At 49.1% G+C, this 26,564-nt stretch overlaps 1 protein-coding gene across 6 annotated transcripts in view; it reads left to right on the top strand.

Moving 5' to 3' along the window:
- The window catches only part of GRM4 (glutamate metabotropic receptor 4), a 233,368-nt gene that overhangs the window by 71,665 nt on the left and 135,139 nt on the right, over nt 1-26,564 (top strand). Inside the window, exon 1 of one of the 6 annotated variants that reach the window (XM_073319852.2) lies at nt 11,836-11,876. The exons of the other annotated variants lie outside the window; for them this stretch is intronic. The gene's annotated coding sequence lies outside the window, so the exon portion shown is untranslated. Of the gene's footprint in view, nt 1-11,835; nt 11,877-26,564 lie in introns of those variants that run through there. 6 annotated transcript variants of the gene reach the window in all.

The raw sequence follows: 26,564 nt of genomic DNA, 5'->3' as shown, positions 1-26,564 counted from the left end.
TGCCACTGAAGCAGCGCAAAGGGGCTATCTCGAGGTAGAGGATCCAGCCCGTAGTGAAAAAGGGATGCAGAGTCGGGCAGGATTTGTGAAGATTGGGGAACAGCAGTGGGTAATTACTGAGTGTGAGATGTATCCAGGGGGCTTGGAGGGGATGCTGTGGGGGCAATGGAAATGTTAAAACGCTCCCTTGCCGTGACACCTACAGAAAGCTTGACTTTGGTTAGGCTGCTGGTGTGTAGAGACCACTGCCCCGTGTGCTGCCCACTACTGTGTCCTTGTACTCCCTTGCCTCGCTGTATCCATCTGTAGTTTGTTGTCTCCGACTGGAAGCTCTTTGGAGCAAGAGCCGTGTGTTTGTACTGCACCTAGCACAGAGGAGCCCTGGTGCATGACTGGAGCGCCTAGACTCTCCTGCAATGCAAATAACGGAGCCACAGCCTGAAGAACAGAGGAATCCAAGTGGAAACAGGGGCATGAAAAATGCACTAACCCTCTCCTCTAACAAATACGACCTGCCAAAGGATAAGGCCCGAGAGTCCGTTCAACCCTTCCCTTTCAGCATGTTTCCTGGTTTCGGCCGGGTGTGGCCGGGGAATTTGGTAGGAAGTGCGAAGTGTTGGGAAATGTTAAGTGGCTTATGAGTACTTTGATTATTTTAAATGGCTTAAGTGCCTTTCTGAGACAGTTGTCAGGCAGCCCGGTAAGTGACACAGATGCAAAATCAGTTACGAAGTACAGCAAGCTCATTTCAAGAAAACTGGATTCCCTTCCTTTCTTCCACCCTCCGATGTTTTGTGATTTGGGAATTCTCAGCCAGACGGGAGGGATTCTTGGAGCCAGCGTTTATCAGCCAATTCTTGAGCTGTGTTGGGAATTTGCCCTCTTCCAATCAGTGCCAGGAATGGGGAAAAATTGCACAGTTGCAAATGGCAGCTTTGTTTGTATGCGTGTGGGGTTTGCATTGGTACAGCTATAAAATCCCAGAAGGAAGAGAGATTCCATAGCAAGCTAATCTAGCAACAGCACCAAGGAATTTCCCTTACAGTTGTTCGATCCAGATCCTCGTCCGAGCCATCTTTGCACTCCCCAGATCCTGGATCAGCTATGAGCCAAGCTACTTTCCTGATGTAACTTCCCCAAGTGGTGATTCAGACAACTGGGGATTGCTGTGGTACAAGAAACCTGAAACACACCCTATGTTTCCTGTTCCTATGGCCAGGCCTCTTGAACAGACCACAAGGAAGGGTAAGGGAGGTAGGAACCGCTACATCAGCTCTAGACCACGGGGAGGTCTGGTTGGGTTGGCTTTGCAGCTGCTTTCTCCCAGTGGCACCGCAGGAAGTGGCCCAAATGCACAGGAGAATTCTGGTCCTTGGTTTCTAATTGCTGTTTTTAAATGTTTGGGGGTGCATTTGAGATCTTATCAGAATGGGAGACTCGGCCAAGCTCGGTGCAGGCTGTTTTCACACAGCTCTGTCAGTCCACCTCCTTTATGAGCTAGTTCCACCCGCGTTCCGGTTCTGAGCCCCTCTCCCCTGCCTGTCACCTTCACTATTCCAGTCCCAGGTCCCCTCATGCTTAGCTAATGCACCAGGGTCATGAAATACAAACCTCTCTGCTGTCCCAGTCCTGGGAGGCCCACGAGCTCTTCTGATGCATTTCATTCCTGATCTGCAGTAATCCCAGTTCTGCTAGTCCAGGGGGCCCATAGCTCTGCCATGGGTGTTTGTATTACCATAGTGGGTAGGAACCTGAGTCGTGGACCTGGATCCTTCTGTGCTAGGCACTATACCAACCCAGATGAGAGAGACTTTCCCTGCCATTGTTCATCATCCATAAACCATGAGCCCAGGGCTCTCCTGGCACTCTGCTAATTCAGAGCTGCCTAACTGGTAAGTCGGTCTTGCCTGTCACTTAAATGCGGAGGACAGGTGGGAGGCATTGTCACTAGCTCTAGCTTGCAGGAGCAAACACCATTTCTACGCATCCTGCCAGCACTTTCAATATTTGATGAGCGGTTTTTAGCTGCTGTTCAGAGTGTGTTTTGTCATTTTGTGTCTATATGAATAAATAAAGTGCCCTTTATTAGATGCCATGGGCTAATTAAAGCTGTACATCAGCAGAAAAGCTTTCAGATGTGGAGCCTCTTCTGCATGCTGGTTTGATCAGTGCTGATGGTTTGGTATGCAAGAAAATTTCGTAGGATTAGAGAGCTTGCAGTCTCCTGTCTCATCTGTTGCTTGCTCACTGTTGCTTCCGCAATGCACGCTCCCCCTCCAGCCAGCTCTCACGATCTTCCATGCTCATCTCCCTTATCAAAAACACCTCCTTTCCTCAAGTCGTCTTGCTTGACACCCTCAAATGCCCCCACCTCATCACACTATCCCAATCCCAACAGTGGCGCTGTCAAACAAGGAAATTCCCATGCCGAAAACACTCTTAGCGGAAGGGTCTGGTTGCATGCGTGCCCTTCCGCCACACATGGGAAAAATCTAGGAAGTGAGGAGCAGTGCTGTGGTCTCTGGCTGCTGCCATTGGTACGTGCAAATGGGGCAGGGATATGGTTGGGGGCCGGGGGGATGAGGCATTAGTGGGAGTGCTGCTGTTTGCAAACAGGGCTGCCATGGTTCATAGCGGCACTGGGCTAAAAAGTCTGGATGGGGAGCAGGGGCCACTGATCCTGCTTCAATGAGAGCAGTGCAGCCTGTATGCCAGGCCTCTGTGTCCCAGCAGGGGTGAGGCCTCAGATGGGAACACACTAAGCTCCTTGTTGGGATGATGAACCACGCTCTGCCTGGGTCTCCTCAGCCAGGCCCGAGGAGAGGAAGGGTGATCTTGTGGGTCAGGCACTAGACTCGTACTAAGACGACCTAGGTTCTGCTCCCAGCTGTTCTACTGATTTGCTATGTGACCATGCCTAAGCGAACACCTACGCTGCAATAAAAGACCTGTAGCTCGGCCACAGCTGTTTAGGTGGATTTTTCAAGTGGGGCACCTATCCTCTATTTAAATCAATGGGAGTTAGGCACCTAACCCGCTTTGGGACTTTGGTAAAATCCCACTAGGTGCCTATCTATGTCTTTGTCTCTCTGGCTGTTCATCTCTGTGCTTCAGTCATCAATCTGCAAAAGGGAGATAACGATTCCGTTTTGTCTTGCATCTGTAAGGGGTTCAGAAAAGGGAACGTCTTATTGTGGATATGGACAGCACCTTGCACAACGGGACCCTGATCTCAGTGGGGGCCTCTTGGTGCTACTGTAATATACATAACAAAGTCCCCTCTCTCTCGTGCTTTTATGGGAGCAGATGTGCAAGGGGTTTGGGCCTGCTCCCTGTCAGGGGGGCCATGATGCCCAGTGCTTGCCCTTGTGTACCTGTGCCCAGGCGTAACCTTTGAGGATACTTAGCTGGGAGGGCGACTATCCTTTTGCCTCATAGAATATCAGGGTTGTAAGGAACTTCAGGAGGTCATCTAGTCCAACCCCCTGCTCAAAGCAGGACCAATCCCCAATTTTTGCCCCAGATCCCAAATGGCCCCCTCAAGGGTTGAACTCACAACCCTGGTTTTAGCAGGCTAATGCTCAAACCACTGAGCTATCCCTCCCCCTTATGATGTGGATCAAGGCCAAGCTCTCTAGTGTAGGTTTGTAGCTTTTCTCCTATAATTTTTATTATTCAAGCTGTAAGATGCTGCCCTCTGCAAAAGGAAGGCAAGAGCGATTCCCATTTTCCTCTGGTGTCCACCGCTGTGAATGTCGCCCAGCCCTGAACTGGAACAGTGCTGGTTGTTTCGAAGAACCCACAGCTCAGGAGGTGCTGTCCACTGTTCTGAAATAGCTTGCTTGCATTCCTGCCCCTGCCATTGCCGTGAGGCACAGAGATCAGCAGGCAGGCTGTCAGCCGGACTGGAAATGGGCACACATCCCTTGATGTCCAGGACGCTCTTGCGGGGGGAGAACGTGTGTCTTAGGAAAACAGGTTAGACAAATAGATGCTTTTGATGTTTTAATTGAAGCCTAGAGGGAGCCGCTGTCTTTAGTGTGCTAACAATGTATGGAATAAATAATTCAGCTAAAGGAGGATTTGCTGGCTGCCTGCGTTCATGGGAGTATGTGCGTGCACACTTTTGCTGGAAGATTTTGTTCAGGGGTAGAAGTCTAGTCTGAGGTGCAGCATGGTCCGGTGGCTAGGACACTGGCCGCAGACCCAGGAGCCCTGCATTCTATCTCTGATTCGGCACTTCCCCTCTTTGTGCCTCAGTTTCCCCCCCCAACTTTTGTCTGCTGTGTCTGTGTGGAGTGCAAACTCTGGAAGGGCTGTCTCTCATTATGTGCACTTACAGCGCCTAGTGTGATGGGGCCCTGACCTCCGCTGGTGCTGCTGTAACACAAATAAGTAATAAGAGTTAGGGCCAGAGGCCGAGCTTTGGGTAGGATGTAGACCAGGGGTCGGCAACCTTTCAGAAGCGGTGTCCCGAGTCTTCATTTATTCACTCTAATGTAAGGTTTTGCTTGCCAGTAACACATTTTAACGTTTTTAGAAGGTCTTTCTATAAGTCTATAATATATAACTAAACTATTTGTATGTAAAGTAAATAAAGTTTTTAAAATGTTTAAGAAGCTCATTTAAAATTAATGAAATAAATGGAAATGCAGAGCCCCTCGGACCGGTGGCCAGGACCCAGGCAGCGTGAGTGCCACTGAAAATCAGCTCACGTGCTGCCTTTGGCACGCATGCCATAGGTTCCCTACCCCTAATGTAGACAGACTCTGGTTAATCATACAAGGAGGGGTTAGGAATGGAATGACAGAAGGTTCCCTGTAACCAGCACCTTCCACTTTGCTACTAGGAAAAACTGCATGAGACAAAAGCAGTTTGGTTCTCCGTGGTGGCCAGCAGCTGTCCTATATGGGTTCATACTCGGGCTGTTTGTGGTGCTCCCAGTTGGGGGAGTAGCTGTGAACGCCTTCTTCTGCCTTTGTAGTGACTTCTGCTGGCAAAGGCTGGGATTGGCATATCTGGGAGCTTGCTAGCACCTGTGCCCCCACACTGTTCCCTGCAGTGTCCTTCTGGGCGAGGCTGGGAGGGGAGTAGCTGGAAGGTCTCCAAGCCAGCGTTCCTCGGCTAGTCCCTGTGGGCACTCCAGCAGGGAGGGGCTCTGACTGGCAGTGCTTCCAGGCTAGATGGTCTCTTGCTCTGCATGTACGCAGGAAGGGGTCAGGAAGAAATGCACCCCAATGCATAGATTCCAAAGCCCAAAGGGACCATTGTGATCATCTAGTCTGACCTCCTCATAACACAGGCCAGAGACCTGCCCCACAATAATCCCTAGAGCAGCGCTAATAAAAGGGTGTAGCAGGGTCTACTCCTGTACGTAGTCCCTCCTCCTCCTGCTTGCCTGCCTCTGGATGTGGGTATGTGCCTGCAGCCCCTCGCCTGCCTCCAGGCTTGCAATCTTGCTCCGCTGCAGGGGCCTGGAGGAGCCTGCAACAGAGCATCCTTGCTGTTTTCGGTGGGTCTTGTGCGCTGAGCGCAAACCGCGGGAGCGAACTGCCTGCCCGCCCCCTCCGTTGAACACGCTCAGAGGCAGCATTTTAATAAACCCCCATCCTGCCTCCCTTCAGATTCTGTATAGAGAGAGAGAATCCAGCCACACGTTTAGCCTCCCTGAGAACAAGGGAGGGAGGAGAAATAACGTCATTCAAGTCCGTGTGTTCTCACTTAGCGGATAAGTAACCTTCATTAAGATGGGAAGGTGGAAATCGGGCAGGGAAAACTGATTAATCTCCAGCTCTCTTCGCACTTGTTAATTTCCTTGTGCTTCACTGGGATTATTAAAACAAATAGCAGCTGCATTCCTCCCCCCAGGCTGCACAAGCAAGCCAGCCTCCGCACGCAGCCCCGCCAAACCTGTTTCCTTGCAACTTTCGTCTTGCTTTTGTTTTCCCCTTCTTCCTCCCAACCAGTTAGTGACAAACGAAATCCACCTGCATGGCTCCAGAAAGCCCACGTTCCCTTTGTGGGAAGCCTTCCATTCTCCTCCCCCCAACTTGAGATCTTGGGGTGCATAATCAGACAAAGAATAAGGGCCTGATTAGCAGGGAAACAAAGCAGATGGCAGCCTGCTTGACGTACCGCTCCGGAGCGTGGGCCACGTGTCTACCGCCTCCGTCGCTGCTGGGTGACCAGGTGTCCTGCTTCTGTGGAACAGAGCCGTCCGGCTACACTGGTTCCATTTCTGCTGTGTCATCCCTTTGTGCCACTCTGCCAGTGCAATGGGTCTGACAGCGTCTGCGTGATCTCCCTAGCAGCCCCTCATATGGGGCTCGCGAGTGACCATGGCTGGTGAAATGGCCATGGGGGCCATAGCCAGTTAGCGTAGTTTAAAGCAGCCCTGAGACTGCTCTAACCTATACTGAAGCCAGCATAGCATCTGCTCCAGAATCAGGAAGAAGCCACAGCCTGTGGCTACTCCTTTCAGCAGATACCAGCTGGCACTGAGAATCTGGCCTGTAGGATTTGCCTGTAGGATCTGGCCTGTAGGATCAATCTATCTAGTTTGATACCTTGCCCGATAGCTGATGTGTCAGCAGAAGACCTTCTCTTGCTCCAGAACGTGCCTTTCCGATTATTATGGGGGTGCCCAGAAATGGCTGGCTGCCCCCTGCAGGTACATCCTGAATCATTGGAAGTGATGGCCCTTAGCTTAGCTCGAATAGCTGCATATGTTAGAACTGGCCATAAAACAATCCTAGCCAGTACTGCCGGGAAGGTTAATAGATCTGCTATCCCTTCTAATGGGGATTCCTTTCAGCACACTCATGAAATATGGATTGGTTTGACGCATGGGAAATTCATCCCTTTGTTCAAAGCTGTTCCTTTTACCTGGCTGGCTTTCTAACACAGCTTCCCCTCCTGGTGTGGTGGGAGGGTACTTTTATGACTGGCTTGTCCCTTTCTCCGTTAGTCATTTAAATAGACCCTCATTTGCACAGCGGGACTTAGTGCTTCCGTGGTGCATTTCATCTTGAAAGCACTTTGCAGCGCCAGGTCCATGTCAGCACAAGCACCAGGGTCCCAGCAGCAGAAAGGCCAAGCTTACAGGGGCTGAAGGCTCCGCCAGTGGGAAACCAAAGCAATCTGGAGAGGAGTGGGCATGGAGGATTCAGTGGCTACCCTGGGCCCTATGGTTGGAATTAAAGCTCCTTTCCGTAGTAGAGAGGTCTTCCCTCCTTGAACCCCCTTCTTGAAACTCTCCTTTGCCCCACCGCCTACAAAAAGATTGGCATTGACTAGGGTGCTGAGACCGTGGCCCATCCTGCCGGCCAATATTGTCTCATTGTTTCCTTGTGCTCCCCCCCGTCTGTCTGTCCCCACTTGTTGTCTCTTGGGGGCAAGGGCCATTTTTCTGCGGTGTTTGTACAGGGCCTGGGAAAATGGGATCCTGGGCCAGGTCTGGGGCTTTTTCAGGGGCACAACCAGAATGTTCCTAAGACAGGGGCCCAGAATGTTCCCACACTGACCTCTTGCCCTGCCACTCCCCCATGCCCAGCAAAGCTGTCTCACATGATCTCTCTACCCAGACCCATGTTCTTCCTCCTGCATCTAGCTCCACTCCTGCTTCCCTCCTACTGCCCCACACCTGTCTCTGTTCTTTTCCCCCCACATTACCCCACACCCAGCTCCGTGGTCTCCTCACCCGGCCCTGAGCTCTTACCCAAAGAGGCTGTTAGGCTGCAGAGCAAACCCCCAGCAGATGCCAGGCAGTTCTGGGAACGGCATCTCTCCTTCCCCAGGAAGCACCAAAAGCCCAGATCCAATCCTCCCATTCTCCTGGGACCTGGGGGTTCCTGGCCTGCTGCTCCCCAGGGGCTGGGAGTGCCCTGTGCCCATGGGTGCTGGAAGGATTGCAAAGGTTGTGGGGGGGGGGGCCAAGCAGGGGTTGCAGCACCACTCAAATTTGTTCCAGTTGCCCCTCTGTCTTGTCAGCAGGGAAGGGGGTCTGCCATTATACCCCTTCCCTCCCACCCTGTTGTGCCCCTGGGCTCCGAGGCACTATGGCGATACAAATATGTAATAGAGAACCTGGGGCAGGGAGATGCTGGGAGCATCCCCACCTCCCCGCCTGGGGATAACCCCCTCTCTGGCTCACCTCCCTGTGCTAGGTTCCATGAATCATCCTATTGATTGTGTTCTGTTCACGTTCTTATCCTGCCTTCATCACCGCCTAGTATCTGAGCCCTCTCCAGTCGTGTATTAAGTGCTGTGACTAATATCTGTCAGATATCTCTCTCTCCCTTTGCTCCTCGATGGGAAAATCATGGGAAGGATGTCTTGGTTTTAAATATTTGCTTGTGTGTGTTGTTGAAGGAGGGTGCTATGCACTCAGAACTTCCTCACACCTCGTCCTGCGGGGAGATTATGGGTCTCTGAGGCAGGGGGAATTACTATTATTTGTATAATGGTAGCATCTAGGGTCTCTGTCGTGGCCCAGAACCCATTGTACTAGGTACTGTATGGACAGAGAACAAGTCCTTGTGGATCACAACCTAAATATGAGTGAACAGTGTAACCCTGTTGCAAAAAAAAAAAAATGAACATCATTTGGGCATGTATTAGCAAGAGTGTTGTAAGCAAGACACGAGAAGTAATTCTTTCGCTCTACTCCACACTGATTAGGCCTCAACTGGAGTATTGTGTCCAGTTCTGGGCACCACATTTCAGGAAGGATGTGGACAAATTGAAGAAAGTCCAGAGAACAGAAACAAAAATGATTAAAGGTCTAGAAAACATGACCTATGGACTGGACTAGATGACCTATCAAGGTGCCTTCCAGTCCTATGATTCGATGAACAAAAAGATGGCTCCGACCCCAAAGAGCCTACAATCTAAATGACATGAAGCAACACTCCGAAGGCAACAGCAGCAGGATTTGTTGTTGGAGCTGGGATGACATCTTGGAAGCTCCTGGCTGCCAGTCCTATGCTCAGGACACTGGGTTATGCCGCCTCCCTTCATGCTTGGTTGGAAAATGTGTGCTCTAGATACACGGGTGATGTTTACACCCCTCAAAGCTCAGCTGGGCTCCCATCTTTTAGCTTCATTGACTCCATGTCATACTCCTGGTTTAATTTACTTTGCTTTGCATTGGAGCGGTGTTGTTCAGAAAACATGACACACAGTTGCTTTGCTTCTTGGGTCCATCAAGCTCAGCTTCTCCTCTCAGGTTGGGCTCCCAGGCGGGTTTGGGTTCGATTGCAACCCCTTCCCCTGCCAACGTCTGCACACAGAAACAAAAATCCGTTTCCCGGTCTTTTGCTCCTGTGTGCTGTAACCAGAGCCCATTCCAGATGGGCATATCCAGTCCATGTCTTGCTTCTAAAGAGAGAGCTGAGGAATTCTTCACCTCTACAGCTCTGGCTCTGGATTTCTGCATAGAGCCTCATGGAAAGGCGGAAGGAAGGGAACTGGATTTCTGTGGCCACCTGGAAGGGACAACAGCACCAGTCCCCCAGAGCTCTTTTGGGTCACTGCTCTTTCAAGGGTGGGCTGGCAGCGGGCAGAGAGCAGCTGTCTAATCTCCCATATTTATATATGGCCTCTGTATTGAGGTGCTGGAATTTAAGCCAGAAAGAAAATGGAGGCATCTTGAAAATGGGAAAAGGGTGTGAAGGCGAACACAAAGCAGAAGAGAAGTCAGAGTCTTTTCCAAGGAAGGGAGAGCTCCAGAGTATGTACAGTATTATCGATGAAATAATAGGCCGGCTGCAATATCCAATTACCTTAGATCTTAATTATCGATTGCACCACAGCAAAAGCCGGTCTCCATACATTAAAACACAGGCTAAATACTGGTGCCTGATGACAGATGGGGAAACTGACAGGCCTCATTGGAAGGCAAAGCAATTGGCACATGTGCTGAGAGCCCCCGAGAGACTGGAGACTTGAAGGGGATGTGTGTGTGGATGGAGTTTTGGTCCTGTTTTCCCTGCATCCTCCTTGATCTATACCTCGCATGGAGCTTGGTGGATCTGCCATGTTCCTGTCAGTCAATCACCTCACTTCCTTTGCTTTTTGCACCAAGAGATGAGAGATAGTCCTGGCCTTGAGCGTACTCCAGCCTCTCCAGCTCTCTCTTCCCCAGCTGTGCAGTGGGCAAGCGCCAACAAATGCACAGGGGCTGGAGAGAATTGCTCTTGGCTTCTCATTAATCAGGAAATCCCCCACCCGCCCCTGGCATTTATTTCCCCTTCCACCTTCTGGAGGGTTGAACAGAGGAATGATGAGCTGCTGGGTCAGGTCAGCCTATTGCTGCACGAAGCCTGCCTTCCATCGGGGCTAGTAGCTGCTGCTTTGCAGGAAGATGTAAATACTCCATAGACAGACGATGGAAACTTCAGGTGTTCCTCCTAGGCTACAGGTACTACTGCTGTTGGGAAAGTCCGAGCAGCCTGAGAGCAGCAGCTACCTCTGTCTGTAAAGGAAGGTTTGCTTTATTGGCACAGATTTGATGTTCGCATCAGATACCTACTGACGTGCAGTTTCACGGTCGACACTGTGAGTGTAAGCCAGGGCTAGCAGATGGCCCCATGCCCTGCAGCAGGTGTGCTGGTGGCTCGAGAGATCTTGCAACGGCTACAATTGTTTGTTTCTTTAATAGGTCCCATATAATTCAATGATGCAGTGCAGACTGTCAGGGCCAGAGCCCCAGCTGGTGCAAATCGGCACGGGAAATGCGTCTATTTACATGGGCTGAGGATCTGGCCCGCAAAGCTTCACTGGAATGGAGGAAGATAACAAAAGCAGCAGTTTCTGGGGCATATTTAAAAGAATTGGATTAATCAGCTGTATGGAAAAGATGATTTTTTGTTGTTGCTTGCACATCTATTTGCCCACCCTCTCAGCAAGGAGCTCCGGGGTTGGATTTACCCACAACTGATTAAAAAACCCTGTATTGGCTAATGAATTAGCCCAAAGGCACAACTGATTACAGTGGGATAGTCATGGGATATAGGAACTTCAGTGCTTCCTCCCCATACTGTGTATGTGTTACACAGCTGCCATGGTCCATTCCAGAGGTGGCTGCTTTTCACTGCTGGGTAGAGCTGGGTGAATTAATTATCTGTGATACTTATACAGCTCCCACATTACCACAGTATCTGGGATCTTCCTATCTTTAACCTATTTATCCTCGCAAGCCCCCTGTGAGACAGGACAGAGCCTTCTCCATTGTGCAGCTGGGGAACTGAGGCATGGAGAGACTGAATGACTTGCCCAAGGTCACACAGACAGTCGGTGGCAGAGCTGGGAATTGATCTTGTGCTGCTCTAACTGCACTCAACACTCCCTAATTGCTTTCAAAACTATCACAGTAGCTTCGGGGGCCAGCTCTTTTCAGAGGCATTGTGAAGCTGCAGAGCGCTCAGCTTTATTGCAGATCAGACCCCAGGTATCTCCCTTTGCACAGGGTGGCTGATGTGATGCATGGGGGTTCTCTCCCCACCGCCTCCTTGGATCTTGGTGGGGGAGCCAGGCCTAGAGGTTAGCAATTTCCCTTTGCTCACGTGCAAGGAATCCGATAAGGGGGGAGGAACAGACTTCTTAGAAGAGCCAGAGGGGGAGATGATAAGCAAAAGACCCTGCAGCTCTCTCCAGGCCCAAGAGAGGGGAGAGAGAGGTGATTAAGCTGCCTGACTCTCCCCCTGGAGAATGGGAAGGGTGGAAGGAGGCGACAGCTTCCTTCCTACCTTGCCTTACGCCCTGCCCATTTGTTTCTTCTTTGGCTTGGCTCCCTTTCCTGGCTTGGCATCCCCCTTTCCTTGGCTGATGTATCACGCTTGACAAGGTTATGGAGTCAGCATGTTAAACCTCGAAAAGTGAGTGTAATTTATTGATCTACATTTCACTTATGAAATAGGACAAGTGCTGATTTGAGAATCTTGTTTCCTCTTTCTCTCTCCCATGTGCGCGCTCGCGCTCTCTCTCTCTCTTTCTCTGCTTCTCTTATCTTCAGTAATTCCTCTGAGCTTGCATCAAAACTCCCTGATCCTTTTGTTAGCCCTTTCGATTCAGTGGCAGAGTCTGAGCTGTCTATTCTTCCCCAGCCGCCTCACCTTATCTCCCTTCCCCTCTGCCCCCCCCATCTCTTTTCTTTCTAAGAAAACACATAGGCGGGCCAGAATCATCCCTGCTGTAACTTCTTTGATTTTGCTGGCATTTGCACCAGAGATAAATCTGGTTCCTAATGCTTGAGCGAGGGAATTGAATAAAGTGGTTTTGTGTGGAATTAAGCCCCAATCCTGCAAGCTCTGACTCTTGTGCGTGGTCCTTGCTCGCAAGAGCAGCCTTATTGAAGTCAACAGGACTAACCTGGGTGAGTAAAGGCTACTCGATCGAGTAAGGGATGGCAGGATCAGGCCTATATTCATTCAAAAGCCCATTCTTTAAAACATTTGGGCTCTCTGGCAGAAAACTTATTTCCGCCTTTATTCAGGGCCAGGCTTGGCTGTCAGTTACGCTGGTGTCAATCAGGAATAACTCAGCAGCAGTTGGTCTGTAGGCATTAATATGTGTTTCTGGCTTTTCTCATGCAGGGGGGTGGATCACGGGCCTGTCAAGGTTTAGAAGACCAGATTCTGACCTCTTCTACTTAATTGAAGTAATTGACTTAATCTGCAGCAAAGGAGATTTAGGTTAAAATTAGGAAAATCTTTAACTGTAGGGGTAGCTAAACTCTGGAATAGGCTTCCAAGGGAGGTTGTGGAATCCCTGTCATTGGAGGGTTTTAAGAACAGGCTGGAAAAATACCTGTCGGGGTGGTCTAAGTTTACCTGGTCCTGTGACAGTGCAGGAAGTTGAACTTGATGACTTCTCGTGGTCCCTTCCAGCCCTACGTTTAATAGGCAGTGGGTTTAGAACAAATAAAAGGAAGTATTTCTTCACACAATGCATAGTCAACCTGCGCCAGAGGATGTTGTAAAGGCCAAGACCATAACAGAGTTAAAAAAGAATTAGATAAGTTCACGGGGGATAGACCCATCAATGGCTATTAGCCAGGATGGGCAGGAATGATGTCCCTCACCTCTGTTTGCCAGAAGCTGGGAAATGAGCAACAGGGGATGGATCACTTGATGATTCCCTGTTCTGTTCACTCCCTCTGGGGCACCTGGCACTGGCCACTGTTGGAAGACAGGATACTGGGCTAGGTGGACCTTTGGTCTGACCTAGTAGGACCATTCTTAAGTTCTTACGTACATTTCTATGATTTTATGGTGTTAACAGGAAGTTGAGTCCTGCTTGCGTGTGCTGGAGTTGACACCTGCTCACAGAATCGCGTGGATTTACTGCGACACTGCAAGTTCTACAATATCTAGGCTATTTGGCTGCAGTTTCCCGGTAGCTAGGATCAGGAAGCTGCCAATAGCCCCAAAGGGCCAATGAACTAACTAACAGCATCTCTACTGCCCTGCTTATTCCAACCACCCATTCCAGAAAGAGTCTTCCAGTGGCAACATGACGACAAATGCCTCTGCATTAATCTAGAGTCCTAGATCTCATGGGGTCAATGCAGGAATCATTGGGTGAAGTTCTGTGGCCTGTGTTATACAGGAGGTCAGACATCACCATAATGGTCCCTTCTGGTCTTAGAATCTAGAAATCTTAGCCAGGGAGACCTCAATGGTGTATGCAATGATGTGGCTTGGGGGTTTTGTGCCCTGGCTATTCCCTGGATGCTATAAGGTCTGTAGAGACCTCACGCAGCTGAGTCCAAGTAAGGACAGCTCTTAGGAGCTAGCATGTCAAATGGCCCAGGAAGTCACTCCTTGCACAGGGCTCTGCACCAGTGCAGGGAAAAATAAGACCCCTTCTCTATCTCCTCTCCCTTCCTCAGAAAGGAATCTTCCCTTCTGTTCAATTAACTCTCTCCGCCCCTCCTTCGTTATGACACGTCAGACTACAATTATCTTCGCCCCTCAGAAGCGAAGGGGGAGGCAGGAGGAGGATGTGTACCAGATATGGTTTTAGGAGCAGCTAATTCCTAAACATAATTATTAATTTCATGCTTATCTTATACTAACCTCTGGTTCACAGAGAAGATGGAATTGATTTAATTAGAATTTCCATCATCAAGCAATTTGCATCAGAGCTTTTAATTAGGATAGCGTAATAAACCGCAGGGGCTGTTGGAACAAGGGTTTCTAATTGATGCCTGCTGGCCTTTTTAATCAGCGCTGGGAGGTAAGGCAGTCTTCTCACACAGCCCACTACCCCTACCAACTCCCCGCAGGATATGCCGGAGATATGGGGCGGTAAATCTGGCCTTGTGAAGTGTGAGGGGCCAAATTGCAGACCCTACCCTTTCAGGCCACCTTCAGGGAATCCCCATGCGCACGTCCCACCAGTAGACGTTTCACGATGGTGGTTCCAGTGGCCAGCAGAACCCTTTGAATAAGGGTAGCTGCATCCCAGGCAGACCGCAGGTTGCAAACACATACAAGCTCTCTGTCAAGGGATATAGAATCACAGAATATCTGGGTTGGAAGGGACCTCAGGAGGTCATCTAGTCCAGCCCCCTGCTCAAAGCAGGACCAATCCCCAATTTTTGCCCCAGATCCCTAAATGGCCCCCTCAAGGATTGAACTCACAACCCTGGTTTTAGCAGGCCGCTCAAACCACTGAGCTATCCCTCCCCGCCACCCAAGCATCTGAGCACCTTCAGATGGGGCCGCCTTCAGGTCCTGCGACCTGGGCAATGCTGTTGAACAGCAGGTCAGTCCAGCCCAGTCAGTGTTTTTCAGTATGACCACTGATCTTTGGGGGCCCAGCTTGGGACACCTTAGGGGGCCATTTTTCATAGGTGCTGAGCACCCATGGCTTCATAGGGAGGTGTGGGTACCCAGATCTTTCTGAAAATCAGCCCCCTCAGCTGTCTCCAGTTGAGCTTCCAAAAATCTAAAGGCACCGCAAAAAAAATCGGCGTGCAGTGAATATTTTGCCCTAGGTGGCCACTGGCCAGCACCAGGCGCTTCCAAGAAAGGACCTCATTGCTCGGTGCTGGAGGAAGGGCTGGTGGGGGAAGGTTATTCCTGACCCCATATGGTAGCCAGCATCTGCCCGAGACTGATCTCCTCTGGGAACCCACCCTCGTGGGGATAGCAGCTCTGTGACTATGCATGGGGACATCATTTTGCTCTCCCTGCCAGCATCGTTTCTAATGCACCTGATCCTGTAGTCACTGCTGATGGGCCCATGACTCCCAGCACTGGGTGTCTCCATCCTCCAGGCCCTGGAACACCAGTTAATCTGCAAGACCAGAGTGACCTCCACACCCCTTTGTGCCTCCCCCCCAGGGGAACCTCGCAGTGCCCAGCCCACCTCGGGGAACTACTATGGGTGGCCAGAGAGAGAGTGCCCTGCAGAGCCAGGCAAGGGTTGTTTCCACTGAGTCACTCCCCCCCAGCCCTCACTTAGGGTTTGTGCCTTAGCCTTTCTGATTTTGTTCCTACATGTTTATGCTATTCGTTTGTACCCTTCCTTAGCAATCTATCCATATTTCCACTGTTTGTAGGATTCCTTTTTGAGTTTCGGGTAATTAAAAAGCTCCTGATGGAGACATATTGGCCTCTTACTACTGTTGTCTTTCCTTCGCATTGGGATAGTTTTCCAGTTGTGTTGGCTCATTGAGAAACAGCCAGCTCTCCTGAGCTCCTTTTTCCCTTCAATTTTCTTCCCATAGGACCTGACCTACCAGTTCTCTGCATTTGTTAAAATCGGCTTTTTGAAGTCCATTGTCCTTGTTCTGTTGTTCTGACTCCTTCCTTGCCTTAGAATTGTGAAATCTATCATTTGATGATCAGTTTCACCCAAGTTGCCTGCCACCTTCAGTTACGCTACCAATTCAACCCTGTTGGTCAGAATCAAATCTAAATCCTTGGTTTCTTCCTCCACTTTCTGGAACAAAACGTTGTACCAGGACATTCCAAGAACTTACTGGAAATTTTGTGTTTTGCATACAAGACAATAGCTTAATACTAAGATAAAGATATAGCACCATCTACCAGTGGAGGTGCTGTCTACACTAATCATTACAATATTTTGGGGTTCTGTTAAGGAAACAAGACATCCTTGGGATTCTCTGGCTAGGTTTTTTAGGAGTTGCTATCACAGTATTGATCAGACGAGATCAGGACTCCACAAAATCCTCCAAATGAGTCACAGAAATAAGACGGGTCACTTAATCACTGTTCATAATCAGGATGACAGCCCTCAGGGTCTCTGTGACTCCAGGTCCTGTTCTACAGGGGGACTTTTCTCGGGTTGCTATGGCATTTGGTCCTGAAATTTCCCTTTAGAACTCTTTTTTTTGTTTTTTTTCCCCAGCTATTACAGCTCTGGCTAATTGTGCTGGGGCTCAAATTGGTGGTTTAAGTTCAAGAATTCCATCCCTGCAAACCTCGGCTGGTGGGATAACAGAAAATTGCTGTCTTTGTCTAATTTTCTTCAATCTGAAATTGATTCAGTTAAATTGGTGCCTTCCACTGTTATTAAATAAAAATGGTCTATTAGCTCATAAACTGGCAGTAATGAAATACATAAGAAATCAAGGCACCTTTTCATTTTGACTGTCAGGAGGGAGAAGCAGCTTTTAAGGTAGATCACAATGATCCTTTGATAGGAAAAGTTACCCACCACTTCATGCCAAAGATGACTTGCAGTCCCCGGGGCTCCGTATGTGCTATCTAACTCTGCAGGTGAATCTGATGGGATTCCCAAGGCAAAGGGCCTTCTGTAATGATCTTCGGTCTGTTCTGGTTAAGATAAGGAGGGTCTGATTCTCCATTCAGTTGTTCCCAGAGTAACTCAGTTGACTTCAGTGTATACTGATCACACAGGGGAGCTGGTGTAACTCTGTGAGGCCTGATTCTCAGCAGCTCCACTCATGTGCTTGGGATGGGCAGAGGGGAGGGCTGCAAAAGGGGTCTTTGTGCTCTCCATCTTTTGGGGATGGCCAGCGTACAGCCTTAGGGTCACTCTGCTTTGCATGGCTCTGCAGGGCAAGTGAAGAATACTGCTCTCCAGCCATACCCTCGTCTCACCCTGACCTGCTGTCTATGCTAGGAGCTGGAATTGGGGGAGCCCCGTCGATTTCTTATGCCAGCAATATATCGGCCAGGGAGACCCCTAGCTACCAGCATAAAGGGGCCTTGGTTTACTGAACATTTGCCCCATTGACTTCAGTGGAATTCCTTGCACCCCAGCTGGGTATCTGGCCCTGGGAGTGGATGGCGTTGGGTCAGTTGCCGATTACCTGACACCTCTGTCCTTAGACTGTCAGGAGTGGGGAATGGGGAGGGGAGGCGATCAGGGATTCTCCTCATGGAACCTGCTCATCAGTATCTCTATTGAACAAAGATAAGTGGAGGATGGTGATGTCAAACCTCTGCCAGGCCTCCTTTACTGCATCCTCTGCTCTTAATGGGAACGGAATGGGGTTTCCCCCCATCACGCTTCTGGGGGAATAGGGAATCGTGTGGCTGCTGAGAAGCTGGGAGAGGAAGGGATGTCAGCCCTTTCTGACGCTGACAGCAGTTCAGGAGGATCAGTGTTCGTTTATGCTGTGAGAGAGGCTGGATTTCAGACGCTGCTGGATTTCAGGTTTTTTGGGGTTTCAAGAGGTGCTGCCTCTATTTGCAGTAGAATTGTCCTTCCCCCTTTGTTTCTTTTCTTTTAAAAACTTTGAATTCCCTGCATGCGGTTGCTTTTATGTATCTAAAAGCACTTTTGTCTTTCATCTGAGAAAATAGCTGATGTCGGGAGTTAGGCTATTGTAGAACAAGAGATCAAAAAGGAGGGGGAAAAAAAACCCAGACAGAAGGATTGTTATGAAACTGTAATTTGGGAACTGGCATTTTATTTCCGCCCTTCTCCCCCGAATCCAAAGCAGGTTATAGAGGAAAAGTCCTTTGGTTTCTTTGTTCAGTTATTTAAACTAGAGCTTACAGTTTGTAGCTTGCAGATCAACAAGTATTTCCGAGGCTCAGTGTAGTAACAGGCTAAAACAAAATCTGCAGACCAAATTTGCCAAAAGAGGGACTTGACTCATGGCATTTTGCCTAAAGGTAGGCATAGCTCTGCAAACTCCTATGCAGTCCTGCCACACACTTCAATCGTAGCTCTGAGTTCCCTCTGCTATACCGGTAGTGAGGACCCCCGCCCCGCAACTCTCCCAATGCACTTAATCTTGACCTTCAGCACCCTCTGCTATTTCAGTCCTGGGCCACTCCTATAGAGAACATCAGCTGTATGTAGCAAATCCTGCTCAGTTTGATGTGTGAACAAGGGACTCCTCAGGAGCTAGGTTGAGGTCACTGAAGTTTGTGATCAAAGTCAGGTTTAAATCCAGCTGTGTTGAGGTCAAAGGCCATCTTGGCGTATACCCATTGATCTTCTCTCTGCCCATCCATATTCCATATGGTAACTGTGTGAGGATTTGGGTTTCCACCTTGTGTATGTACCGTGTGTGCATTTGGCATGTCTGTAGATGTCCGCGGGTGTAATATACTTGTTCTGTTTGTGTCATCTTGCCTGGCAATAACAACCTGCTATGTACTCCCAGCGAGGGAAGGCACTCTTTTTTGACTCCAATGGTAGGGACTTGCCCATGAAGAACCAGGGTTCAATCCCCAGCGATGCCATGGTATCTCTGTACATAGCTGTGATTCATTTGGGATACAGGCACCCATGTCTCCCTTGGGAACTGCGTGTGTGTGCAGGTGGATGTCTGTATATGCATCGGCCATGTCTGTGTATGCATCTATGACAGGACTTGCAGCTGAGAAGACACAGGTCTCCACGGTAATGAATACAAAGGGGATTGTTTATTGAGACCGACTCAGGCTCTCTCTAGCTCCTAGCCTGGGCTGGCTTGCCTCACTACGCAGGAGCTCCTTAAGTCCTGGCCTGGGTGAGGCGACCCTGGAGTGGACTGGTGTGAATTCTGCTCGTGCTGTTTCCCAAGCCCACTTTGCGAAGCTAGACCAGCCCTGTGTCAGTGGATGAATCTCGAAGCCTGAGGCTGAACGTTGGAAGCAGCAGAGCAGGCTCAACAGGGCATTTTCTTTTGTTTCCTCGCCCCTGCTCCCGCAGCCTCCCCCTTGGGAAGAGGGCTGCTCTTGGTTTCCGTCTGGCTGGGATTCGATCTGAAGAGACAAAAGCAGAGATGTGCGACTCTCTGGGCGCCAGGGTTTTGTGCAGGCTCCCGCTTGTGGGATCAGGAGCAAGGCACAATGCACAATGAGCTCCAAGTTAATGCATGGAAGGTGAGGCTGCCGCTGGGAAGCAGGTTCTGGAAGGTGTGGAGGGCAAAGGCTGGGAGCCCACACTCCTCTGCTCAGAAACTCATCTGGATCCTGAGACCCTGGGGATGCGTGAGATAGGATGGGCCCACTGGGAATGTACTGAGTCTGAGCAGCCCATGGCCACTAAGTGCCCAGGGCATTCTGAAGTCTACGGGTGAGGTAGCACCTTCAGGGGAAGCATGGTTGAGTGGTTAGAGCTCTAGCCTACAATGGAAAGACCTGAATTCAGTTCCTTGCTTCCCCATGGACTCCCGTGTTAACCTTGAGCAAAAGTCCCCTAGTCTCTCCCTCCAATGGAGGATAATAGCACTGCTTTATCTCACAGAGGCGGCGTGAGATAAATGCACTGAAGATTGGGAGGTGCTCTGGTGTGACCGTGATGGGGGCCAGGTAGATATCTTACAGGTTGGGGATGCTGGGTCTTGGTGGAGCCAGATGAAACTTTTTCATCTGAAATTTTTTTTGGCAAAACCACGTAGATTTGGCGACACTAAAGCGTTTTGCCCCCTGGTCCTGTTTTCGCTGAATTGCTCCTTTCGGGAGAAACCAGCAAAAATTCCAAGGAGTTGAAATGTTCCATTCTGACATGATCAAAATGGGACCATTTGGATTTTTCAGCGGCAGCATGGCTTTTGGTCTTGACTTTTCCTTCCGTTTCATTTTAAAACATTAAAAAAAAAAAATTGGTTTGGGCCCAAACCATTTTTATTTTTTCCCCCCAACTATACGATTTGCTGAATTTTTTTTAAAAAAATTTGGTTTTGGGGCAACCCAAAATGACCCCCCCCCAACACACACACAAGTTTTTGGGAATCGCCTGCCAACCACTAATCTGTTTGCGCAGCTGTAGTCCTGGGTACCAGCACATAGCTCCTTCTTTGTTTCGTTCCTGCTCCCTAACTGTAAATCTCTCTAGTGTCAGGGGATGTTAAAATGAGGCCCTTTTACAAAGGCAGAGCTCAACGTGGGTCTCAGTGGAGCTGGGAAGTTTATGATGAGCTTCAGAAGGTGGGAGCTGCACTCCATTAAGCAGCTGTGGGCCTGGTGGATTGGTGCTTGGAAGAAAGATGGGCAGCAAATTGGATTTTGCAGGGTCTTTCCGTGGTTCCCCTGCTCCAGGGGGTGACCTGACATCAGCGACTTTGACGTTACCAACCCTACCTCTGCAATGGAACAGCCCTACAGCTCACACGCACTCTGACACACGCATCCGTGGCACATTCTAATCCAGATGCACACACCTGTGCACGCTTGTCTGGCACATTCTAATCCAGATGCACACACTCATCCAAACTCACATAGGCCCGCTAACCCACATGTAAACGTGCACTCGCTGCATGCCCGGACACAAACACACAGCCCTACTCCAGCACTCCTCCTGTCTCTCTCTCTCTCATCCCTTCCCTCCCTCACCTTCTTGCAAAACATGCAATACCTCTTCTTTGTGTGTGTCATTTTTGACTGCACAACTTCCACCATCTCTGTCTCAATGAGAAAGGAAAGAAGAAGAAATGGAGACAGGAAACAACCCCCTCCCCCCCAACCGAAAACCAGTTACAAGATGAGCGCTTTATTGGCTGAGCAGAATTTCAATGATGCGTCTCACACAGACACTCACACTCTCTCTACTGGTCACAGATATCCAATAAGCAGATCACAGCACCTTGGAATGGAGCACAAAGCAGATTGTCACACAGAATAATCCTATTTGTGCTCTGATAAAGTTTCTCTCTCTCTCTGTCTCTCCAGGTAGTTAAAACAGAAGCCACCGCTCTACAAGGGGCTTTTAATATTCTGGTGGAGTCGTGGGCTTACAACACTGGCATTACATTTAATGGATGTGGGGGGGGACTAGAGTGAAAGAGAAAAGCAAATAAATAAATAAGAGAATCTGAGAGATGCAGCAAGGGGAAAAGAGCCAACCAGAGTGAGAAAGAGAGGAAGAGGAAGATGAGAAAAGAGGGCTGTGGCCACAGGGAATGTGGTGTGTCAGGGGAGCACCCACTATGGGATTTGGTAGAAATGGGGATTTGCCATTTGGGGTTCTTTATGTGAGAGCTTTCTTTGCTGTTGCCCCTTTCGGGACAAAGGCAAGACTGAAGGATGCTGGGGTGTTCCTTTGCAGGATAACCTCTGACTCGGTTGGTCATTCCCCTCTGTTCACTGGAGTGAGACCCTCAGCTGGATTTTTAACCCCTTAGCCCTGGGATGCAGATACCCCATGTGGCAGTCCTGGGGGTGCATTGCCGGAGGACTGCAGTGGGAAGCTTTTGCCTGAGCCAAACCATGCAGTCTTTGCTCTGTTATTCTAACAGACCACAACCCGTGTCTGCTGTTCCCTTCTAACGGCTCTCTGGATGCCTTGGGTCTTTGTTTTCATTTGCTGGTGACTCAGCCAACAAGTAATTTCTATTCATCTATCAAGGACAACATAAATACAAGAAAATCGTAGGCTTGCGTGCGTTGATTTCTGGGAGGGAAGAGTGCCTGCAAGTTCATGTTGCCCTTGAGGTCCATGCCATGTACCAATACGCTTCTCGATTCCAGGGCATTTGAGTGCCCCACTCAGCACAAGTCTACCTCCGAGCAATTGCCTTATCAGGAAGGTGGCCTGTAGAGTCCTGGTTTTGAAACACGCAGGCAAGGGCGGCTTGTGGGTGGTCACCCTAAAGAGCGTTGGGTTACACCACTAGTTGTGCAGGAGCAAACCACTTCATGTGTGCCCATAATTAGAGGGGGCGTATAATCAAGCTCAGGGCCAACACTACAATTACTTGATCTTGTAGCTTTCATTATGAACAGCCTAGCATGCAGCTTCTGGGCATCTAATCTGCTCCAAAGGCTCAGGTCAGACTGACCTGTCCCTCCCTCTGCCTCCGCTTTTAGGCTGTGGGCTACCTGATTGCTTGACCCAGGTGTTATGCCTCCTTCCGAGTGAGCACAGTCTGTGCCAATTTGCCTACATTCAGTATATATCCAAGTAGCCTGTGCTGATTGCAGCATTGCTATAACCTCTAGCAGTCTTCTGGGGCTATTCCCTGATTTTAAACTATATGGGGTGGAGGACAAAGATTTAGGTTGTAGCTCCTAAACTGATGGTTTTGGTAACCCAAATCAGATTTGACTCCTGGCTTCCAGAAGGGAAAGATGGGGTTAGGTAACATTCCCTTGCTGCCCCAGCTCTCAATCCGTTCTGAACCATTGCTCTAGCATGGTGTTCGAGGACAGTGTACTGCCAGACCATCTTTCAGATGAGATGCAAAACCCAGCTCCTGATCCTTTTCACGAAAGATTCCTGAGCAATTCAGGTGGGTTTTTTTGGCTACCGAAGAGTGATACCCTCATATCCTGGCAACACTCCAACTCAGGTAACTACATTTCCCCAGGTCTTTTAAAAAAAAAAATCCCCTGAAGTTTTAATTGAGCTCCACTGTTCTTCACTTCCTGCCCTCAAGTGCTGCACTGTATTGTGTGCTGTTAGACAGCTGTTGAGTTCCACCCCAGAGGTGGCTGCCTGTAAGTGGTGGCGGGATTGATTCCTGTACGCATTGTTTGCAAAGTGCTTTAGGAAACGAGGCGCGGTAGCAATATAAGCCTGAAGCCAACAAACTCGTAGCTGAGAAAGCACACGACCAATTTAACACTGGATACATCTCCTATAAGGGAACAGCAGGTTGGTGAGGGGAGGATGGACTTGATTTAATAGGCCTTTTCTATCACTAAGATTAATTAATGTCTGCAGAGCGTTCTGAAGTGCTATATAAGTGCTAAGCAGCTCAAGATCATAAATCATTCTAATGCACCATTCAATGCAAGTCAACTCTGATTAATTTTAAAGGCATATTTATTGCTTTGTTTGGAGAGAATTTCAGAACCTGTACGTAGCGGAGGGTGAAGTCAGGGCCCTCTCCTTCCCCCAGGCTCGCTTGGATGGTGGACTGTGCCAAAACTAAATCCTGGAGAGGCTCTTTAAGGCTATGGGGCCTTGCTATCATGGTTGGCTGGTGGAGTTCCTCTTGGCATTATCTGGGATTCTCTGTTTGGTGGCTCCTCCTGGTTGCCTTATTTGGTATGTCTTACCTTCACCCCATCCCTGTCTTTTTCCATTCGTTGTCCCTGATTTCTGGGCTCTGTGGCTCCTCCTTTGACTGGGGGGGTGGGCCTTTTGTTCTGGTGGACTCCACCCATCTTCTCCAGAATTCAAATAAGCTGCCTCCACTCCCCTCCCCTCCCCTCCCCATTGCCTTTCCTTGGTTGTCCCTCTGGCCATTTAATTAATCTTTGTGGTTCCTCCCTTCTCCTGATGGGGAGCTGCTGTTATTGTTCCTGTGGTGGAGTTCTTTCCCAGGGGTCAAATGGCTGGACCTCCTCCCATCCTTGTTCTCCTTGAGTTGCCCCAACTTATCAGTCCACCCCAGTCCCTTTTTGGCTCCTCCCCTTCTCTGAGAGTGGGCAAGGTAAGCGGGAGGAGCCTTTTGGGGGTTTTTCTTGTCAACCTGGGCTGCTAGTGGTGATACAGACAGTACTGAGGCTGGGCCTCTGCTCTCTGGGGTTGCACTTTTGCTTCCAAGCCTTGTCAGCTGAGAAATGGTCCTAAGCTTGACTGGTGAAGAATGCTTACACTCTCATGCATGCAGAGAGCACACAGAGGAGATCAAAGTGGCCTGAGAGGCCAATGCAGAGAATATTACACACAGAAAGCTGGGGAGGGGAAGCAGGGTGCCGGAGGTGTTAACTGCTCTCTGTCAGCCAGCCAGGCACAGAGCTCCCATGCTACTCCAAAGGCAATCAAAGAGACTTGTTGAGAACTCAGTTGCTCTGTGGTTCTCCCCCGACCCTCTTCTGGGAGTTGAGGGCTGTCCCCTTTGAAGATCGACATAATTAGGCTCAAAGCGTGCATGGAGGAGAGGCTGGTGAGAGAAAAGAGGAGATAAAAAGGGGGAAAAACTAAAGCATCACAGAACCATTTTGCTGGCTGTTTAGGCAGCATCATACCTGGCTGACACAAGCCCTTTAGTTCCTCTCCTTTCTGGCAGGGCCTGGGAGAAGGGTTTAGAATTGATCTAGATTTGTTGTTCTCTTCTTTTTCCTCTTGTATTTTTCAGGAGAAGACAGTTGGTTTCTTTTCTTCTTGGGGAGACTCTGGAATCTCCCCATCTGCTTGGCTCTGTTGCAAAGCTAAGAACTTTTGTGGGAGAAAATACAAAGGAGCAACTGTGTTTTTTATTTTTCCCCCTCCCAGCTCTTTGTATGTGTCATCAAACCGACTCTGTTAATCGGGGAGCGAGGAGGAGAAAAATATCCCCGTCCTTTTTTGTTTCCTCTCCCAGGCTCCTCAGTGCAAGGAGCTTTCCAGAGCTCAGGTCTTTGGCAAGGATCAAAGCCCTTGGAGTGTCAAAAAGTCATGGCACTTGAAACCAAGATCCCTCAGTCTTTTCTCATCTTCCCTCACTCTGTTTTCTCCTTGCGTCGCTGGCCTCTGGCTGCTGTATTTGGAAAGCATAGAATCATAGAAATGACAGGCTGGAAAGGACCTGAAGAGGTCACCATGTCCAGCCCCCTTTGCTGAGGAAGGACCAAGTCAAACCTAGCTCATCCCTGACAGGTGTTTGTCCAATGTGTTCTTAAAAACCTCCAATGATGGGGATTCCACGACCTCCCTTGGAAGCCTGTTCCAGAGTTTAGTTACCCTTCTAATAATAGTTTATTTTTCCTGATAGCTAACCTAAATCTCCCTTGCTGCAGATTAAACCCATAACTTCTTGTTTTGCCTTCAGTGGACATGGAGAACAATTGATCACCGTCCTCTTTATAACAGCCCTTTACATATTGGAAGTTATCAGGTCAACTCACCATCTCCTTTTCTCAAGACTAAACATACCCTTTTTTTTTTTTTTTTTTTTTTTTAAACTTTTCCTCACAGGTCAGGTTTTCTAAACCTTTGCTCATGTTTTGTTGCTCTCCTCCGGACTCTTCAGTTTTTCCACATCTTTCCTAAAGTGTGGTGCCCGGAATTGGACACAGTACTCCAGCCTGACCGGTGCTGAGTAGAGTGGGACAATTACCTCCTGTGTCTCACACACAACACTCCTGTTAATACTCCCAGAATGATGTTAGCATCACGTTGTTGATTTATATTCAGTTTGTGATCCTCCATCACCCCAGATCCCTTTTGGCAGTACTGCCCCCTAGTCAGTTATTCCCCATTGTGTAGTTATGCATTTGATTTTTCCTTCCCAAGCGAAGTACTTTGCACCTGTCTTTACTGAATTTCATCTTGTGGAATTCAGACCAATTCTTCCAATTTGTCAAGGTTGTTTTGAATTTTGAGCCTGTCCTCCAAAGTGCTTGTAACTCCTCCTGGCCTGGTGTCATCCGCAAATTTTATAAGCGTACTCCCCACTCCATTAGCCACGTCATTAATAAAAATACTGAATAGTACTGGACCCAGGACAGAATATGCCCTCCCAGTTGGACAGTAAACCATTAATAACTACTCTTTTGAGTACGGTCTTTCAAGCAGTTTGTGCACTCACCTTATAGTCATTTCATCTAGCTCACATTTCCCTACTTTGCTTATGAGAATGTCATGTGGGATTGTATCAACAGACTTTCTAAAAATCAAGATGTATCACATTTACTGCTTCCCCCCCCATCCATTAGGCCAATAACCCTGTCAAAGAAGGAAATTAGCTTGCATTTGCATGATTTGTTCTTGAGAAATCCATGCTGGCTATGCCTTATAACCCTATTATCCTCCAGGTTCTTACAAATTGATTAATAATTTGTTCCAGTATCTTTCTAAGTATTGAAGTTAGGCTGACTGGTCTACAATTCCCTGGGCCCTCTTTGTTCCCCTTTTTAAAGATAGGTACTGTTTGCCGTTCTCTAGTCCTCTGGGATCTCACGCTCCCCCTATGAGTTCTTGAAAACCGTTGCCAATGTGTGGTCCGTTGGACTGGGCCAAAGGAGACCAGAGTTCTATTCAGCGCCAGCTCGGTGGGCAGGCGAGCAGAATGGATGCCCTGAGAGCCAGTGTCCACAGGGTATGTTTTTGTTCTTTGCTTAGCTGCTGGTGCGGGCGGTGCGAAAAAGTTTTCCTCCGCCCAGGCCGGCAGATCAGCTAGGGCCATTCCTGGTTCTATTCTTAACCTGCTGTTTGACGTTGGGCAAGTCACTGCCAGTCCGTGCCTCAGTTTCCCCATC

The sequence above is a fragment of the Lepidochelys kempii genome, chromosome 21 (genome assembly GCF_965140285.1).
Source record: "Lepidochelys kempii isolate rLepKem1 chromosome 21, rLepKem1.hap1, whole genome shotgun sequence".
NCBI lineage: Eukaryota > Metazoa > Chordata > Testudines > Cheloniidae > Lepidochelys > Lepidochelys kempii.
This window is presented reverse-complemented; position numbering and strand designations above follow the sequence as displayed.